Genomic DNA, 19,033 nt, shown 5'->3' with positions numbered 1-19,033 from the left:
TCAAGGAATTGAGTTAAACATGGCAGGCACCTCTGGGTCTGACCGCTCCCTGGCACTTGGTAGTTTTGCTAAGGGAGATGATTTGATGGCTTAGTTACTCCTGGCTTTGAAGGTCACATGGTAGAAAGAGCCTGGAGCTGTTGATTCCAGGAGAGCAGAGAACGATGACCTTAAACACATGGAAACCAACACTCCTCTGGATGAGATACAGGAGGATGGCATTGTGTTTGTTTCGTGGACGGGAGTCTATCCTTTGACATGCATCTTTTCTGCTCTAAGATACTCAAAGGCTCCCAACTGCTTGATGAAGAAATTTCTCGGGCAAGTGTTCAAGGTTCTCCAGGGTCTGATCCAAACAGATGTATCCAGCTTTCACTCTCCCTACAACCCGAAAACTCCTTATGAGTTTAGTCAGAACAGACTAGTCACGCTTCCTGGATTGGGTTTCGGTTTTCCTTGATGACTGTTCAAACTTCTGTTTTTCCTCCTCCAGATGCCATCTTTTGCCTCTCCATCCCAATAGATCCAATCCTGCTTCTCACTAGAGCCCCAGCTGAAATGCCACCTCTTCCTAGAAGCCTTCCCTTTCACCTCATTTATTCTCTGAGGGCGCTTGCATTTCTATCATGTTGGTGGCATAAATGTTTTATACTCGTCCATAGCTCCTTAGAAGTGTATGGTGTGTCTTTATTTCTTCTTACCCCATGTGATGCCTAATAATTGTCTTGCACAGAGTAGGTACTCAGTAGTGTTTGCTAAATGAACTATTGAATGAAAACTCAGAAAGTGAGTGGTTTATCCAGAATTACAGTCCATCTGTTTTCACCTCTTAAAAGAAAATGTTTTCGTTCTCAACTCTCCCCACAGAGGTCATCCTACTCTGCCCTGCCTCACTGTCAGCACAGGTCTAGGTGAGTCTTTACTACCTTGTCCTTCTCCAGCCACACCTGCCCTTCAATGCCTGGGAAGGAAACTCATGAATTATTTCAGGCCACCAGGGGGCCTCATGCTGCTATCTGAGTCCCAAAAGAAACACCATGGAATGGCTGAAACTGTAATGACTCACATGAGATTCTGTCTGGAGACAGACACATCTCTTGTGGATGTGAGAACTCAGTGAAGAGTCTCCATTGAGCCCACTCCTACCCTCCTCCCTAATCCACTTCACAGTGGCTACTTCTGGGTTCTCCTGGGAAGTATGGGAAGGATTTGCCCTATCTAGGGAGCTTTGGTCACATTAAAGGGAACACGCCTCTGAAAAGAAATAGTCCTATGCACAGAGATAGTCCTAACCAATCCCAGACTTAAATTGTGATATCACAATGATCTCATAACATGCGTCTTTATTGGGCAATGTTTGTCTTTACAAATGATTTTATTATATATCAATAAGCAGATGTTAAATGCACTCATAAGCATGATGCAAGCATTATGTATTAAATGATAACCTGGCCCCATCCTGGAGCATCAGAAATTAGCTCTATCAGCTAGCTAGATTTCCCCCAAAACCCACATATCTCGGAATGTACAGGAACAACGTTTAACCTCATCCATGGAGCAGGTCTCTGTCCAGGTAAGAACAATAGCCACACAGAAGAACCTGCTCTTCCCACCTCACTGTCTTAATTAATCTAAGTAGGCTTGCCTAGAGAAGGTGATCAAAGTCAAGTCCATTATGCAGGTGGTCAAGCCCAGGATAGCCAGGTCATGAATCCTCACACTTACTTCTTTGTACCACCACCAGTGAGAGAGAGAGAGAGAGAGAGAGAGAGAGAGAGAGAGAGAGAAGAAAAGAAAAGAAAAGAAAAGAAAAGAAAAGAAAAGAGAAGAGAAGAGAAGAGAAGAGAAGAGAAGAGAAGAGAAGAGAAGAGAAGAGAGGAGAGGAGAGGAGAGGAGAGGAGAGGAGAGGAGAGGAGGGGAGGGGAGGGGAGGGAGAGAGAGAGAGAGGGAGAAAAGGATAGAGGAGGAGAAGGGGGAGAAGGAAGGAGAAAAAGAGAAGGAGAAGTAGGGGAGGGGGAGAAGTTGGGGAAGGGGAGAGGAGAGGAGAAAGGGAAGAGATATCCTTGTCTCCTGGGAAGTATTATGGTTTTGAACTTGGGAGATATGGTTATGAATCCTACCTCTTCTGGTAAACTAGTCAGATGATCTTGAGAAGTTAAGCTTCATCTTTAAAATAAGGTTATTTTTCTAAGAAATTTTTTTATAAACTATAAAGTACCAGATAAATGCAAAGTTGCCATTTATTATTTCATGTTGAACTCTGCTCCTTTCTCTACTCATTGACCTAACATGTCATTTAGCATCAAGCAGCCCTTTGTTTTGATTAAAGGCTTTAACCAGTCACTGTGTTTAACCTTGACATTAACCACAAGGCTTTCTAGATCCAGGATAAACTGGGGAAAGCACCTGTTCCAAAGATGAGTCATAACTTACATTTCCTCAATCACAATCTTCAGTGCTTTCACATATACTGAAGTCAGTGTAAAGGTATATTCAATATGCAAATTCAATTAGGTGCCCTCAACAACAACTACAAATAAGGAGAGTATGAAGTTCCCTCCCCCCGTCCTCTGCCATTAATGCCAATCTTGTCCTAGGCTGCCCCACAGAAAGGAAGACCAGGGCAGAAATCTAAAGAAAAACAAAAGAAGTAAACTCCTGGTTCCTGGCTTTTGAACCTCCAAGGGCACCCCAGTGACAGAAGGCTTATCTAAGGAATTTCAGGGGAATTTTGTTTACACTTGATTTTTACATCACTCCCCGCCTTTAGCACTTAATCTTGTGCACAACAGACTCCACTGTACCTGACGTCACCGATATTCTCCACCACACTTGGAGGCCACAAGTGCTAGCACCCACCCAGCTCTGCAGAGTACAAACTGCAGTTCAGAGAAAGTGACTTAACTCAGTCAAGGTCTCTCATCAGGGGAGGTCTAGTGATTGGCCCTTCACCCAGCTAAGCCTCCTGCAAATGCCTGCAGAAGCCACAGAAACCATGAGATAGTAAGCGTTTGTGGTTGTAAGTTGCTCAGTTTTGGAGTAATCCGTTATTCAGCACTAGATCACTAACACTATGCTATTGTGAAATTTCTTCCATGTGATTTTTGGTGTCCATACGTACACGTTTCTGTTGAGTACAGACCTACGAGTGGAACCCTGGGCTAAAAGATAAGTATGTGTTCAGCTTCACTGATTGAATGGATTTATTCTCCTACGGGCCCTACAGTAAAGAGCTGGATGCATCACATCTTCATCCATTTGTTTATATCTTGCCTCTTTTTCATTTTAGTCATACAGGAGGATGACATTTCCAGTTGCTTTGAAAGTATATATTTAATAAAAAAGGGATGCAGCAGGAGAATGTGGGCTGTGAAAGGGCAGAGCAGGCTAGAGGTTGGAGAAGAAATTAGAGGGAAAAAGTAAGATTTATTTCTGGACTGGGAAGAAGCAAAGAAACAGAAGATGAAATCTCTGGGCAGTGTTCTGGAGACCAGGAAACTAGACTAGAGACTGGGCCTGGTTTTGCTCACAATGCTAACAGAGGCATTTATCAGCACTCGCTGTTCTCCAAACACTATGCTCTGAGTTTTGCATGAATAACCTCATTTGATCCTCACATCAACCCAATGAAGTAGGTACCATTATTATCTTCCCTTTACAGAGGAAGCCAATCTGAGATGGACTCTTATCATGAGTCAGAGATGAAGCCAATTAATTGAGCATACACAGCAAGTAGAGTAGCATCTAAGAACAAACTCTAGAACCCACTCACCTCACCATTATTCTCTACTCCCTGGTCCACCGTAATCTTTCAATACCCGATTCTTGAATAAATGCCTTAGCAGAAGCTGAGCGACGCAGAGTCAAGAGTCTAAGCCAGTGATGGCGAACCTATGACACGCGTGTCAGAGGTGACACGCGAACTCATTTTTTTGGTTGATTTTTCTTTGTTAAATGGCATTTAAATATATAAAATAAATATCAAAAATATAAGTCTTTGTTTTACTATGGTTGCAACTATCAAAAAATTTCTATATGTGACACGGCACCAGAGTTAAGTTAGGGTTTTTCAAAATGCTGACACGCCGAGCTCAAAAGGTTCGCTATCACTGGTCTAAACTAAAGCAAGAAGGAGTCAGTGGTTTTGAGAAACTGGAATTCAAACTGTAGATAACTACTGAAGTATTTACCATTGGAAGACTTCTTATCATCACTTTCATATATTTGTAAAATTTTATAATCATCAAGACACTCCTATTGTGAACATGGGGCTGACTTGGAACCTTGGTCGCATCTTTACCACCAGAGCTAATGCTTCCATCCCAGCCGCCTTGAGTGTCCTGTGTGGAAAATTCAAGACTCAGAACATCAGCCAGCCTCTGCCCAAAACTGAGGCAGGCTGTGACCAAAGGGCAGAGCAGGGAAGCTTAACACACTTTAGGGGTAATCAAAAAAGTCTTCCTGCAGGTGGTGACTTGGTAAGGCCAGGACCGGCAGAGGAGTTAGCCGTGTGAAGGGAGTGGGGAAGAGCAGGCAGGGATACTCCCAGAGGGCACCATGGCTGAATGATGATAGGTCCTGGAGAAGGCTCGCCCTCAGCCTCTCCACCTCACTGGGTTATTGTAAGGCTAAAATGAAAGAACTTCTTAAGGGGATTTATCAGTTGCAAAATTCTATCCAAGAAAAGAGGCTCATGCCGAACCGGTTTGGCTCAGTGGCTAGAGCGTCGGCCTGCGGACTGAAGGGTCCCAGGTTCGATTCCTTTCAAGGGCATGTACCTTGGTTGTGGGCACATCCACAGTAGGGGGCGTGCAGGAGGCAGCTGATCGATCTCTCTCATCGATGTTTCTAACTCTCTATCCCTCTCCCTTCTTCTCTATAAAAAAATCAATAAAATATTTTTTTTTAAAAAGACGCTCATGACTTCAAAATCCATGGGGCTCAAATTTACAATGAGAGAAAGAAATGTTCAGGTTTTAATTAGGCAGAAACACTTCAATCTATGAGCACTATGAGGGTCATGAATAAACAATCTATAATAATAAAAGCATAGTATGCTAATTAGAATGGACATCCTCCTGATGCCCTTCCTTCCAGACGAAGCTGCAGCGGGCAGAGACCAAGTCACAGGCGACCACCATGACAGACAGGGGTCGGCCCCTTGCACAAATTTCATGTATTGGGCCTCTAGTCCCATATAATAAAAGCCTAACATGCAAATCAACTGAACGGTGAAACAACAGGTTGGCAGGGGGTGGGGCCAGTGAGTGGGTGGCACCAGGCCAGCCAAGTCAGGTGCCAGTGGGCAGAGGGAGGGGATGGCAATCAGGGAGCGGGCCCAGCCGCTTTCCACTGGTGCTGTCCTCTGATCAGCCTGCCGGTGGCCTGCAGAGGGAGGCCCCTGGCAACAGCTGCAGGGCCAATGGGGGGCAGGGCTGGAGCTGCCCCCTGGTGGTCACTGTGCTCCCACAGAGGGAGCACCGCTCAGCCATAAGTCTGGCTGATGCTGGCGAGTGCAGCCGCAGTGGTGGGAGCCTCTTCCACCTCTGTAGCAGCACTAAGGCTGCCCTACTGGGGCTTAGGCCTGCTCCCCACAAGTCTTGAAATCTGTTATACCTATAGCAATGCTTTGTTGTTCTTCTTAATTGGACATAGACATTTTTAAAAAGGGTTTACTGAGATTAGTAAATTGAGATTTTCATCAACATCTGAAATAAAGTGTATAAATCATGCAGAAAACATAACATGTTTATACAATGCACATTTTTCTCTAACCAGCTCTGTTGCTTTTGAGGTTTGTTTTTAGATGATAAAAGCTTACATCTCAATAGAACTTACATCTCAGTCAAGAGACAGCCAGTGGTTCCCAAATGCCTGGCCCAGCGCTCACTGCATCGGACTCATGTGGCATCGCTTTATAAAGATGCAGATTCTCTGGTGCTGACCCCAGAGATTCTGGTTCAGTAGATTCAAAGTGGGACCCTGGCTTTGTGTTTATAAAACAGAAACAAATAAAATGTCCCAGGAAATGCAAATGAATAACCACAATAATACCTTTTTATTTCTCCATTGACTTATGCTAAAGTGGAAGATTGAATATGGTAGAGTTGGTAAGGGTAAGAAATCACATAATATGGTTATATTTAATTAAAATTTAAATGTGTATAGACTTCATTCCAACTTTACTTCTGGAAACTTATCTGAAAATCATAGATGGAATTCAACTACGAGAATATTTATTTTTCCTTGCCAGTATTTGCACTCACAGCACACACACACACACACACACACACACACCCCTTTAAATGAATTATGGTGCATCACACATTACATATTCTATCCTATATAATAAAAGGCTGATATGCAAATAGACCAAACAGCAGAATGCCTGGTCGCTATGACGTGCACTGACCACCAGGGGGCAGATGCTCAGTGCAGGAGCTGGAGCCAAGTGATAAGGAGCAAGCAGGCGGGTGGCTAGGAGTGAAGGGTCTTGAATTGCAAGAGGGCACAGGCCAGGCTGAAGAACCTCCCTGCCCGCCTTGCAGGAATTTTGTGCCTCAGGCCTCTAATCCTAAATAATAAAAGGCTAATATGCAAATCAACCAAACAGTGGAACGACCAGTTGCTATGATGTGCACTGACCACCAGGGGGCAGACGCTCAATGCAGGAACTACCCCCTAGTGATCAGTGCTTTCCCACAAGCTCATAGCTGGCGAGTGCAGTGGCGGTGGTGGGAGCCTCTCCCACCTCCACAGCAGCACTAAGGATGTCTAACTGTGGGGAGCAGGCCTAAGCTGTCAGTCAGATATCCCCCGAGGGCTCCCATACTGCAAGAGGGCAGGCCAGGCTGAGGGAACCCACAAGTGCACGAATTTTGTGCACAGGGCCTCTAGTGTAGTTAATAACATGAATGAGGCAGATTGGGATGTATTGATATTTATTTGAAAGAGTATCTGCCAAATATTATGTGAAAAAGCAAGTTTTCAATGTATATCTATCATACAATATGATTCTTAAAAACTAAACTGGAAGTGTGTTTGAGCTTGCTTATACAGAGAAAAATTATAGAGCATATGGTGAATTGTTAAGTGCATTTACATCATTGGGGTATTATTTCGAGGAAAAGGAGATACTTTCTTACACTTCTCTGTATTGTTTGAAATATGATAATAAGCAATAATTCACTTTAAAGGGACATAGAATGGGAGGAGGAAATTAAGTAGTACTTGGAGAAACATTACAAATAAAAACTAACAGCTACAATTGATTCTCGTGTACAGCAGGTTAGGAAATTGTCCATTCAGGCCAGCTACCTTCTGAGGCTGGGTTCCTCTCCATTCATTCAACCAAAGCTCACTCATTTGCCCTGTATTTACAGAGCACACACAATGTATTAAGCACACTGAGGCAATGGAGATTCAAACAGTAAAAATAAATGTTTTGTGATGGCATTAAGATAAGTCTGGTTGAGGTAGTTCAGGCAAAATCCTAACAAAGCAATAAAAGCCTAAAGGGTCAACTTCCCAACCTATGTATTAACCTCATATATTTGGATTGATTTCAATACCTCTGGTATCAAGATAGAACGGTAACAAAGTACCTACAGTCACTTGGAGTAAATTCCTATAAAAGCCTACCTGTAAAAGTAATGGGAGTACCGCATGCTTTCTATTGGCTTCCCCTTCCTTTCTACGCAGATCACAGGTTTTCACAGGCTCTAGCATTATATATGTTTTGGTCTCATTGCAGTAGTTGTACAACATTGGTAAATTAATGAATCATGGATGGAGACGTGTTTTGGGGTGATGAACACAGAAGAGTGTACAGATGATATGTTGTAGAATTGTGCACCCAAAACCTGTGTAATTTTGTTAACCAGCGTCACCCCGAAAAATTCAATAAAAAGGAAAAATGTCTTTGAGCCTACACATGTAGGAGTCAGACACAGCCTAAAAACCCCCTTGTACAACAACCCTGAAGAGTAGAAGAGATAGCCGAAGCAGGGGCTGTTGCGAAGGCCATCCATCTGTGTTGTTCTCACACGAAACAGATCATCCAACCACGGTGGCTCCAACACCCACAGCTCTCAGGTTCTCAAGCGCTTTCATTGGGAAGTGGGGGCCGTGGCCAAAGAAAATAGAATTACGCTTTTGCGCCATCTCAGCCTCCTATCGAGAAAAGCAAACGCAGATGATTTTTCCATTTCAAGTTCAAATACAGAATGGATTGCTTCTTGTTTTGCTTCTTGTTAATGAGAGCTGGGGACTGGCAGCCTGCCAGTCATAGACCCATTGTGATCGCATTGTCCTGTGAACCCAGAAAAAGAAATAGACAAGGGGCAGGGGGTAGAGCCAGAAACACTGGATGTTTGGAGACGGTGTGACCGTGACCATTGGTATTTCAAGTGCCCGGCACAGGCTGCCTTTCCGTGCAGAGGGGCTCGTCCAGAGAGAGAAGGGAGACTGGCGTTGCTTCCCTGCCCTGCACCCAGACGCTATAATAAAAGCGCTTGCATCAGGGGAAGGCTGACAACACATTTTCGCACTCTCACGGTTCCAACTTAATCATGGCAGGAAGCTTTCCTGCTACTGGAAGAACAAGTTGCGTCACTAGGAACATCTGACTCCGGGATCTGGTGTCAATCACTTTGCCTAAGGTCATTAAAAAATTCTAGGGTGTCCCCTTACAACATAGAGGCTTTGCCCGAGCGACAATTAAGAGGAAACACATAGCATGATAAATAATTGAACAGGTGGATTAAAGAAACGGCTTTCCTGTGCAGAATCAGAGGGGTGATGGACAGTTGGAAAGCCAGCCCCGGTGGCCAGCGTCCTCCACAGCCCATGGCTCTCACCAGTTGGACTGCTCGCTCTCTCTCTCTCTCTCTCTCTCTCTCTCTCTCAACTTTGCCTTTCTGGGTTGTTCAAGGAGTCTCTTTGGCTTCATGGAATCAGACAAGCTGCAGAGAAAGGCACCCGCTCAGGAGGGACGCCTGCCAGTGAGTGTTGCTGCAGGGACCGCTCACGGAGCAGAATCATATTTGGGACGTGGTTTGCAAGGGACAAACTCTGCCGTCAGTCGGATGGCAAGTCTGCCTGCTGCTTTGATTTCAGAAACACTCTGCATGGCTTGCTGGTGCCAAAACACCTGCGAAGCACTGATTGGGTGTCACCTTGTCAGCCAGGGTCTCACGTTGGGGTTCTAGGCACGTTTTCCTCCCAGACCAAGAATATAGTTTACGTCTCCCAAAAAGGGGACACGGTACCAATTCCCTGGGTCATTCCCAGCAGTTCTAACAGCTTTGCCTATTGGTATCCCGGACATATTTCACACCAGGGAGCTCTCGTAACCTTGACTTGGTGACAGCCCACCAGTAGAGGCTTTGGAAAAGAGGGAGAAGGGATGAGGAAAGAGGAGAGGAAGGCAGCGACTTCTGCACACACGCCACCATCCTCATTTCTATTTGCAGCCCAGCGGCAGTATTTGAAGTTCCCAGTGAAAATAAAACCCCTGTTGGAACTGCCGCTACCGTGGCATATTTTTAAATGGTTACGAAAGGAGTCTGAGCATTCGGGCCGGCAAGGCCCAAGATTCCTGGGCCGCTCTGTGGACAGTTCTGGAGATTCACCACGTGGGCAGATCCTGCTTCACCAAGCGAGGTCAAGGAAGTTGGGTTAAGAAGAAAAGGCAGAAAAAGCAGATGCCCTAAGTGACTCCTCGCTTCTAGAAAAGTTAACCATGCCAGAACTGTGTGGAGGCAGAATTTGAAGACAAAATAGGTTTTGGAAAGAAAACAATTATAAGGAAAATTTCAAACATATACTAAAGCGAGAGAATGGTACAGCTGCCCGTCTCCCAGCTCCATTCACAATGATCAACTTAAGGCCAATTTTGGTTCATTTGTACCTTCCCACCAACTCCCATTCACCACCTGATTATTTTGGAGTAAATTCTAGACATCACGCAGCAGATGGTTGGGTAGGGGGAACAGGATGAAAGGAGGGGACGAGAATAGCCTAAGGACATGTATGCATAGCCCATGGACACAGACAACGATGTTGTGAGGGCCCGAGGGAGTGGAGGGCAGGATCTGGCTGGAGTCGGGGGAGGGGGTTAGGGGGACATCTGTAATAATGTCAACAATTAAAATAAAATATAATTAAAAATAATAAAAGGCAAATTTTTATAAGGTTTATGACATGGCTATAGATTAGTTAGTGAAGTTAAATACTATAGAAGACCAATTAGGATAATTCATTGTGCGTATGTATTTTAAGAAAAGTTGAAACTTTTCTCAAACTTATATACTAACTAAAAATGGGTTTCATATTAGTTTTGTAAAAGTCTTCTTGGTGGTGCTGTGTGATGGCTAGGCAGTGATTATATGCAGATAAACAGCAACCTATGGTCTTGCAGAAGGTGAAGCTTTGGAGAAACAAGGGCGGGGTGTAATTGAGAAGGGTGCTGACCCCAAGGATGGGTGCAAAATGCAGTGTGAGATTAGAGGGGGTATGGAGGAGCCTGGAGATCAGAGAGCCTCTGCCGGTTGCTACGTTACTACGTGGTCTGGTCGGCAGCCAAAGCTGCCCTTTGATCTTCATCCTTCATCCTATTATTAATCTCCCCGGAGAGGTGCCCTTTCCCTCCTCACATACCCAATCCAATCAGGACTCACAAAAGAGCAAGGAAGCCTGAGGGTGACCCTGTGAATATACTTACCACCCCAGGAGCTCCACAGCTCTGTCTTCTACTAGCCTCTGCTTCTTCAACTAGGTCAAGTGGAGAACATTTGGGACAAGACATTCAAAACAGTAGCAATTCATTTTCAATGGATTTAGTATATGCAAATACAGACTTAGCAAAGACTTCAGTTTTGATGTTGCTAGAGGAGTTTTTGTTTGACTCGTGTAAGGATTCATCACTGGGTTAATCCTTTGCAGCATTTAACTTCCCTTGTACATGTAATTATATTTTGATAAATGAAAACTAAGTGATATATTTGATAGATGAAAACCAAGTGTACATTTCAGGGTTGTCTATATTCAACTAATAGATTTTTTTTTTTAAGCTCCTACTATATACAAAGCACTGTGGTAAATGCTGGAGGAAAACAAAAGTTGGATAATAAATCATCATTGAGATCAAGGAGTTTGTAATGTAAGGGTGCTTAGGGCAAGAATACACAAGGCCATGATGCCACCATAAGAAAAATGCAAGAAAAGGAAACAAATGTGAGTGAAAAAAAAGTTATTATTATTTTTATTTTATTTTATTGATTTTTTACAGAGAGGAACGGAGAAGGATAGAGAGTTAGAAACATCGATGAGAGAGAAACATCGATCAGCTGCCTCCCGCACACCCCTTACTGGGGATGTGCCCGCAACCAAGGTACATGCCCTTGACCAGAATCGAACCTGGGACCCTTCAGTCCACAGGCTGACGCTCTATCCACTAAGCCAAATCAGTCAGGGCAAAAGTTATTATTTTTACCAGAATGCGATGAAGATGCAAATGAGGTCACTTTGATAAGAGTGAACCCTGAAAAGCTTTGAAGCTGGAGAAATTTATTTTTTATAAAAACATTTTGAAATACCTTTTTATTAATTTCAGAGAGGAAGGGAAAGGGAATGAGAAAAGAAACATCAATGATGCGAGAGAATCATTGATTGACTGCCTCCTGCACACCCCCTACTGGGGATCGAGCCCACAACCCGAGCAGAGCATGTGCCCTGACTGGGAATCAAACCGTGACCTCCTGGTTCATAAGGCAATGCTCAACCACTGAGCACGCCTGGGCTGGAGCAGAATTTTAATTAGAGAAATTGGAGTTGAGGGGAAGCATCTCGGGAAGACCAAAAATCGAAAGAAAAGGAATTATATGTGAGAACAAATGGGACAAGTTCAGGGAAACGCACACAGCCCGGGTCGGCTGGAATGTAGGTTACCTTCAGGGAGGAGCAAGATAGGGTATAATAGGCAAGTTGATTGCATCAAGGCAAATCTCAAAGCACCTCTGAGGGAGTTAAATGCACAAAGCCTGAAGCGAGATGGCCTGCAGTCCCAGGGAGCGCCAGCCAGCAGCAGGGTTTTATGTTGAGTTTGCGGGGAAGGTCACCTGTGGGTTAACTGCTGGAGAGGGACCCATGTTCTGAGGATCTATGATAGGACCTTCCATTTTCAGTTACTTTGTCTTATGACGGGCAAGCCCTGTCTTCATTCCACACCCCAAGGCCTCGGGCACTTGCCAATTGAAAAAAGTCTCAAAGTGGAAAGAAGAAGGGGGTGGGGAGCCTGTGAGATGGGATGCACCAGAAAGCACTGGATGGACTGACTGGTCAGCTCTCGGCTCCCGCCCCTTCCAGGGTTATGAGAGCCTTTCCTCCTGGAAGGGGTGGGGTGAGAGCTGATGATGCCAATTTAATGGGTCACAATTGGGTGTCTCCCCCTTCCTGGAAGGCCTGGCAACAGCTCTCCTACCATTGTGATTAGGAAGAAAGCATTCGCAAGGATGATTATCTAATCAGGGAATTAGCCTTCGTTCAGGAGGCAAGTGTTAGAGGACTCTTTAAAAAAAATCAAACAGAAAAAAAGGCCCACGTCAGGAAATAGCGCCAGTAATCACGGCCTGGATGATTATTATACACAAACACTATTAAGATTTGGGGCAATTATTTGTAAACAGTCATCAAATGAAATGGGGAGCTATTCATCTTGAGCACTTACTCTATTACAGACACAGCCACTTTCTCCTACTCAATTTTCTCCCTTCAAGTCAACTGCATTGTCTAGTCGGATTTTCTCAAATTATGGCCTAGGGGTCATCTGATTCCAAATTCCCTGGGGCGCTTGCTTGTTAAAAACTTAGATTTCTGAATACCACCTTAGAACCATGGTATCAGAATTTCTACATGGGAAAAACCCAGGAATCTGAATTTAAAATGCTTTTCTAGTAGGAAAATTTCAAGCATATTCAAAAGTAAAGAGAAAATAGAATGACTTCCCATGTACTTACCACCCAGCTTTACTGATTATCCGTGGCCAATCGTATTTGATTAATACCCTCACCTCAGGTTATTTTAAAGGACCAGATATATCATTTCACCTGTAAATATTTTGGTTGTATCTCTAAATAATACTTTTTAAAAAATCTAAATAGAATGATTATATAATAAAAATTAGTCATATTTTCTTTCTATCAGACATTTAGTATTTAAATTTCCCAATTGTAGTATCACAACTTTTTTACTCAAAACCAAATAACTTGCTCATGTTGCAACTGGCTGATAGCTTCGTCTCTTTTCTCCCGGCTCCTCTATCATTCTTTCCACCACCACCACCCACCACTTCTTATTTGTTAAAGAAATTGAGTTGGCCCGGCTAAGTGGTTAAGTGGTTAAGGTCGTGGTTCGATTCCCAGTCAGGGCATATGAGGGCTCCATCCCCAGTGTGGGGTGTGCAGGAGGCAGCTAATAAATGATTCTCTCTCATCATTGATGTTTCTCTCTTTCTCTCCCTTCCTCCCTCCCTCCCTCCCTCCCTCCCTCCCTCCCTCTTCCTTCCTCTCTGAAATCAATAAAAAAATTTTTTTAAGGAAATTGAGTTGTTTGAGAGTATGGAATCTCAAAGGGAAGGTGAGGGAGGGTGAGTGGGTGGGAGGTAATCAACCAAAGACCTTGTATACATATACATAACCCATGGACACAGATAATAGGGTGGTGAAGGCCTGGGGTGGGGGTGGGGGGCTGGAAAGGGTCAATGGGGGCAGAAAGGGGACATATGTAATACTTTCAACAATAAAGAAGTATTTTTTAAAAAGAAAGAAATTGAGTTTTTTGCCCTGCAAAGTTTCCCATACTCTGTATTTTGCTGGTTACATCCTCATGGTATTATGTACATGTCCTTTGACCCCCCCATATTCCCTTTAAATATATATATATATTCATGTTATATAATTAATTTTATAATTTATTATATCTTATTTATTTGTATTTTACAAATAGTAATTTTATAATAGTTACTAATGCTGTTTATCATTAAAATGTAAATCCTTGAATAGATTCAGATTTATGTTTTTGACAATACTTTAAGGGGGGTATGAAGTATGGAACAGTTCCATTTGGGGGCACTAAATGTCTGGGTTTTAAAAAATAATATTAGTAGCTATTGATGAACATTGCTCAGTTCCATGACCTCACTGGGGACTCTGGTTCTTTACTTATAAAGCAATCCAGGTGAATTTTACCCACATTGAAACTCAAGGATTTTGCTCTAGTCCTTTTCCCATGCTGCTGGTAGAACTACACTGGGGCCTTGATTTATGAGTGTCCCGACTAACGAGTTTTTCAAGATATGAGCCATCTTTCGGCAGATTTTTTGCTTTGAATTGCGAGCTAAAATTCGGGTTACGAGCCAACTTCAGATACCCCACCGCTAGTTGGCGCAGTGAACGTCACAGTGAACGCCACAACATCAGCCCAGCATCACGTGTCTCACTCGTTCACTTTATGATTTGACATACGAGTAATTTGAGTTATGAGCTCTGTCACGGAACGAATTAAACTCGTAAGTCAAGGCCCCACTGTATCTTACAAAAAAAGCAAATATGGAAAAAAAAGGAAATATGCCTTTTCCCCCTCATAAACTATTCTAATAACACCAGATTGAGGTCAAGTGTGGAAAGGCTACATGACTGTTGTATTTGTTGTTACTTTTTTAACTTAAATATAAAATTAGTAGAATGAATACTCCATATGTGAATCCACCATAATACTGTATAAGATTTGTAAGGAAGCTCAAAAATTTTTGATGGGATGCATGATCCAAAAGGCTTGGAGACGGTGGCCCAAGGGCTGTAGCCCACACCATTGAACTTGTCGAGAGGAACCACTTGCCAAAATTTCTTTCCCACCACTGTCCTTTCCCTCACATCCTAGGCTGTAGTCATGCTGAACTTCAACCATCACTCAGTAGTGTCATCTTCTTTCCTACCTCCTTGCCATTGCTCACCCCCCCTCTGTGCCTGTACTGCGCTTCCTACGTGGCAGGTTCCCTCTCAATGGAAGCAAACCATAAATAAGCACTTTTCTCTTCATGACCTAATTAACATAGCACATATCTTCACCCTGGCTTTTATTGCGCATGACATTTCAAATGAGCAGAGGAGCTGTGTGTCTTTTGTCACTGTAACAGCATTGAATACAAATATTGCAAGTATTTGGGGTGATAGAATCTATAGGGCTTTTGAGACTGATTATTTTTAGAGGGTGAGGGAGAAAAAGGAATCCAACTGGGCATTCAACGTCTTGGCTTGGGAACTGGATGGATGGTGGTGCCATTCATAAAGACAGGGTGAAGCAGGGGAAGCAATTTGGGCCAAGGCAGGATGGGTGAGTGACGACTTCCGCTGGAAAAAGTGAGTCAAGTGTCTATGCTTTATCTCCTTGAGTCAATTAGAAGCGTTATCTCCTTTTCTTTTGTAATTCCTCCTGTAGCCAAATACCCAAAGCTCTTTCAACATGTTCTCTCTCTCTCTCTCTCTCTCTCTCTCTCTCTGGTATCTATTTGGAAAAGATCTTTGGCCTTGGGTTTACTCCCACCAAGAATGCCTGGACAGCTCATCTTCTTAAGATCAGGCTATCACTGTAATAAGAATTGCAGTCCATAAAGAGGAAAATGGAAAGACTCTAATTCCTACAGCACTATTCCCAGAAGTCTTTAAAGATGAATTAAAATTTACCAAAGGGCTGTTGTAATCACAGGGCAATTGCAAAATAGGAGAAACCAACTTCAAACTTAAAGTTAAATAGAACTGTCTTTATAGAACAAAGCAAGAGATCAAGGTAATTTAAAGCCATCACAGGGGAAGCTCCTCACGAGCACGATCCCTTCTCTCTAGCTGGCCTGACTTCTCTCTCCTGAGACTGGCCTTTTCTCTCATAGAGCACAGCTTTTGCATTAAACCTTCGATCCCTCATTTCTTTTTACAGAGAGGTAGCATATCCCCATCTCTGTCCCAACCTCAACAGCATAACACAATAAGTTACAGCAATTCTTCGAAGTCTCATTTATTCCCCTTAGAATAATATCTAGGGGAGGGAAAGGGAAAATAAGGGGGATGATAGGAACTTTGGCAAGACAGGCCAATCATGGACTTTTGTGTTGCAGTAGAATGAACATCTCAAGGTGGATTCTGATCCTCCAAGCATGGTCCCCTTTGCGAGACCTGTCAGTGTGACATTAAGATACGCTTTCTCTTTCTTCCTGATTTCCTAAGCAAATAAATATTGGTTCAAAGGCTCACACATGTCTGTACACACATGCACATACACCCCTCCTCTTAAGAATAAGCATGAATATCTCTTAAAATATAGTCTAGAGCAGGGGTGGGCAGACTTTTTGACTCGAGGGCCACAATGGGTTCTTAAACTGGACCGGAGGGCCGGAACAAAAGCATGGATGGAGTGTTTGTGTGAACTAATATAAATTCAAAGTAAACATCATTACATAAAAGGGTACGGTCTTTTTCTTTTTTTAGTTTTATTCATTTCAAACGGGCCAGGCCCGGCCCGCGGGCCGTAGTTTGCCCACAGTTGGTCTAGAGCCTAATTAAGAAACTAAAACACTTTCCTATATAAGCCATATTCTTCAAATACCAAGGGGACAGTATTTTATACATGCAGAGATGAGTCAATCCTTGTGTCCACCCTTTTTCTGAACCTTGTACAAAGGTGATAAGAGGGTTTATTAGCCTTTAATTCAAGTCATCTCCCCCACCCCACCTGTGGACAGGACGGAAGTGGTCTGGGGTGGGGATAGTTGGCTCTTCTGGCTCATTCCTTTGCAATGACAACATGGCACAAGGGAAGATAGGCTTAGTATTTAACCATGGAAGCAACCATAGAAGCAAGCCACTCAAATACTTGAAATACATACTTTTATCCCCAAATAACTTCCCTGGGAACCTCTAGGACATCTGTGTGAAGTCTAAAGCCAACTCCCCTGGCAGCCATGCTGGTCCTTGGCACCAGGGCTCACAGCAGGAAGAGAGAGTGATTATTTAGCATCCAAAGAGAGCCCACCATCAAATAGATGCTGGCCCTGGCCCGCAGACTGCCTTTTGGGCCAAAGTTACCTTTCCTGCCTGCCAGCTCCATTAGTAGGCTTTCTGCTTTAAAATCTGGTGGGCCAAGCCCAGCCCATTCTGGCTCTGCTTACCCAGAACTGCAAAGAGCACAACTCTCCCTCCTCTGGCAAGTGCATCTTTTCCTGTGTCTCCTTCCTGTTGCCGCCATGGCATCTGTGCACGCCACACCAAACTACAGTTGGTCCACCTGCGCGTCTGTCTGTCTGCCTGTCTGTCCTTCTTGCTTGCCTGTGAGCTCCAGGAGGGCGGGGACTGCTACGTAGTTTCCATGGCTTCCCCTCTGCCCTTCCTCTCAGTTCGGTGCAGGCAGGCTGTGTAAGGGCTTTGGAGACTGATGATTTTTAGAGGGTGAAGAAGAAAAAAGAATCCAACTCGGCATTCCACATCCTGGCTTGGGAACTGGATAGATGATGGGGCCATTCATAAGGATAGGGTGCAACGGGGAAAGCAAGCTGGGCCAAGGGGATAGGTGAGGGACGTGTTAGGTGCTTGTTCAATGGCCTCTTCGTGGCAGCTTCAAGGTTGCTCTCAGCTGCTGAGCCTCAGTCAATACCCCAATGACAAGTAGCGTTCAATGAATATTTGTCCTATTAACTCACAGTTTTGTTGCTGGGGGGAGGAGGGGCAGTCATAAGCATATTAGAAGATCAGACACTAGAGCAGCGGTTCTCAACCTGTGGGTCGCGACCCCTTTGGGGGTCGAACAACCCTTTCACGGGGGTCGCCTAAGACCATCGGAAAACACATATATAATTACATATTGTTTTTGTGATTCATCACTATGCTTTAATTATGTTCAATTTGTAACAATGAAATTGGGGGTCACCACAACATGAGGAACTGTATTAAAGGGTCGCGGCATTAGGAAAGTTGAGAACCACTGCACTAGAGTCTCCAGTCTCAAAGGAGTCATCTCTTTCTCTACATTGAATCTGGCTATGTTTCCCTGAATCACCCCTGGAAGCTGTGGTCTGGTTTTGCTCCTCCCCGTTCCTCTTCCCACAGTCCGATGACTAAATCACTGAGACTTTTCTTGCTAAAGCAGTCGGAGACCCTCACGCTCCCTCACTCTCGTGCTCCCAGCGACACTTGTCCTTCCCTCCAGTCCTCAGTTGCGGGTCATGGGTTTGGGGATGGAGGCCTGAGGAAGCACGTGGAACCCTGGAGGCTGAGTAGGGAGTCGCTTGTACCTGCTGAAACAATCACAGGATCCAGACTGGAGACAGAGGGGAAGAAAAAAAAAAAAAGGCCAACTCTGCCCCATTCAGCTGGCTCGCCATTCAGCCTGGGGTGGAGGGGGATGGCTGCGTGTGTGAATCTAGTCAGCAGCAGCATTCCTGGAAAACTGGCCCATTGTGGAGCTTTCTGGTGAACTTCATCCACCTGTCATGCTGGGCCTTGGAGGGGAGCCAGCCCGGGCAGGAAAGAATAGGCTGCAGGATACTGGTGTGTGTCAGTGGCCCCGACCCTCCCATTCCTGAGCGCAGATGAGCTAGAAGACCGGACACCTCGCGGTGCCATTTCAGCTCGGGAGGCCACAGAAACACTGGCTGAGGGAGGGGGCGGCCCGGGAGGGATGACGGAGTGTTTAAACTCTCTGTGGGCCTCTCTCTGGGGTTACAGACTCATCACTGCAGGGAGATGGCCCTGGCTCTTGCTCAGACACGTCTCTCTGTTCTCCCTGACCTCATGCTGCACGCAGAAGGCTGAGCCTCAGATCCTGGTCCTTCCCACCTCCCTATCGCCCTCCCTTTGGCCTCTCTGGTCGGTCAGTCAGAGGACTGGCTGCAATGACATCAACTGGCGAGAATTACATAAAACTTCCCTTTTCAACTCCCAGACTCCTGGATTCGTGTTTTGTGTTGTTTTTGATTTCTAAACGATTT

Source organism: Myotis yumanensis, unplaced genomic scaffold (assembly GCF_028538775.1).
Source record: "Myotis yumanensis isolate MYYU_CA2020_CCGP unplaced genomic scaffold, mMyoYum1.0.hap1 SCAF_16, whole genome shotgun sequence".
In the NCBI taxonomy this organism is placed as follows: Eukaryota; Metazoa; Chordata; class Mammalia; order Chiroptera; family Vespertilionidae; genus Myotis; species Myotis yumanensis.
This window is presented reverse-complemented; position numbering follows the sequence as displayed.